We start from the raw sequence: 2,606 nt of genomic DNA, 5'->3' as shown, positions 1-2,606 counted from the left end.
GTGGTACCCCTAGGACCAGCGTTCCTGACGAAGGGGGTTCCACTGGGTTTGCTGCCATCCCGTCGGGAGGTTGTCTCTACTGACGCGTCCACTACGGGTGGGTAGGAGTTGTGGCAGCGACAGATCGCTCGGGGGACATGGTCTCCATGAGAAAGGCTGCACCACATTAACGCTCTGAAGTTTGAGGCTGTGCAGTGGCGTTGCTGGACTTCCACCCGATCCTGCGGGGAAGGCATGTTCTGGTGCGGTCAGACAACACGTAGGTTGTTTTTCACATCAACCATTAAGGGGGAACATGGCCGTTGACGTTACTGAGGCTGACCCAGAAGCTTTTGACCTGGGCAGCCCCTCTTTTTGCCAGCCTGAGGGCGGCCCAAATCCCAGGGGTGCAGAATGTTCCTGCCGAAATCCTATCCCGGGGGCGTCCACCACCAGGGGAGTGGAGGCTCCACCCAGATGAGGCGGAAACTAATTGGGAGAGGTTCAGAAGAGCAGCCGGGGATTTATTCGCTTCCCAACAGACGACACATTGCCCGCTTTGGTTCTCCTTGGCAGACAGTTCCAGTCCCCTAGGTCAGGACGCGCTATCGCACGACCAGCTGAGGGCACTGCTCTATGCATTCCCACAGCTTCCCCTGATAGGTCCAACACTCCTGAGAGTCCTTCAGTAGGGGCATCAGCTCCTTCTGGTGCCCCCCCCCCCGGTGGACAGGGAGGACTTCGTTTCCAATGCTGCACAGGCTCTGTTGCAGCTCTCAATGCCTCTTCCCTGCAGGAAGGACCTTCTGTCACAGCTGGGCGGTCAGATCCTGCATCCCAATTGCCTCCAACTCTGGATCTGGCCACTAGAGGGCCCGGCGTTTCCTTCTCGGAGTATGGCTGGGACATCGGACACACAATGACTAATGCCAGGACCCCTTCCACGCGACTGGTGTACGCCCATAAGTGGAAGGCTTTTAGCCACTGGTGTCAGGAAACAAATGAGGACCCTGTACACTGTCCTATTTCTGTTATTTTAACCTTCCTTCAAGCACTGCTTTCTCAAGGTCGCTCTCCATCCACTCTGAAAGTCTATGTTGCTGCCATCTCTTGCTGGCATTCGGTGGTGAGTGGGGAGACGGTGGGTCGTAACAAGGACGTTTCCTTGTTTTATGAGAGGTGCCCGATGTTTGCAACCTCCTACACGCCCTGTTGTGCTGGTGTGGGACCTCTCTATTGTCCTCGCTGCCCTGCGCTCTCCTCCCTTTGAACTTTGACTTAGGTACCATGTGCAACGGTGACGCCAAGGGCTGTTGGAGCGCTGCACGATCCCTAAACGCTCCATGTTGGCAAACCATTGCCGGACAAGGTCAGACAAGGTACGGCCTGACCTCAGCCTCTCAGCAGCTTTTTCTGTCTCCTGAAGTTGCTGCAATATGGAAAATTATCATTTCCATTGACACACCTGATGATCTCTCATTGGCACCATAGTGTGCCGCTGCACGCTGGTTGAAAATCACAGCTTTAAAGTACCTGGGTGGTATGTAGTTTAGCAAAGTTTGAAACATAAACAAGAATCTGGGCAAAGTAAAGGAAATTTTGATAGATTTAATTTTCTCAAGCATTGATAAGTTCAGAATTTTTCATCTGCTAAACTCAGTATAAACCTGATTTACTTATTTATCCTAACTAATTTTCAAAAGGTTGACCCATGTCTTTTGGTATATATAATCCCGTGTAATTTACATGGTCACAGTCCCATTTGATAATCAAACTAACTTTTAATTCATTGTCCACGTCTTTATTACCTCTATTACCATTGCCTCTGATTTATGTGTATTTAGCTTGTACCCTGAGTGTTGACTATATAATTGTATTTCTTCCATTAGATTATCCAAGGATTTTCTGACCTCCAACATTGTCACCATCATGTCGTCTGCATACATGTTTTTCAGTCATGGGTTTTATAAGTTCTGCATTTGTTTTGAAGTTACCACCTGTAAATTTATTGACTTCAGATATTGACTGCTTTCTTTACTTCTATCTCCTATCTTCTCATACTGCTCATTATAATATTCAAGGAAACATTCTTTTATATCATTTCACTCAGTATAATTACAATTATTTTTTTTTTTATATAGTTGCCCGTTCTCTGTGGTTTTTCAATTTAAAGGCTAAGAGTTTTAAAACTTTGGACAGTTATTGGAACATTACATTTGTTTTCCAGCCCCTTTGGCCCCTAGGAGTACCCCTATCAACAGATAGTTGATCTGAAATTCTTTTAGAAATGTGTATTTTGAACTCTGGTACCTATATTCCTATTCCTACACACCCTTTTAAATTCTTAGAACCATCAGAATATATTTTAAGGTAATTATAATATGAGTTTGCTTGTTGGAATAATTAACTGCTTTAAAAAAATATATTATTATTATTATTACTATGCTTTTCAAAGAATTTAAAAGGGTGTGTGGGAATAGGAATATATGTACCAGAGTTCAAAATACACATTTCTAAAAGAATTTCAGATCAACTATCTGTTTTCACAGCAGAGATGGTGGCAGTTATACTGAGTTTCCAATGGGGGGAGGAGGTCAGAGCAGACAGGTTGGTGGTCTGCACGGATT

This window comes from Cyprinodon variegatus, unplaced genomic scaffold, assembly GCF_000732505.1.
Source record: "Cyprinodon variegatus isolate N-32 unplaced genomic scaffold, C_variegatus-1.0 Scaffold1754, whole genome shotgun sequence".
Taxonomy (NCBI): Eukaryota; Metazoa; Chordata; class Actinopteri; order Cyprinodontiformes; family Cyprinodontidae; genus Cyprinodon; species Cyprinodon variegatus.
This window is presented reverse-complemented; position numbering follows the sequence as displayed.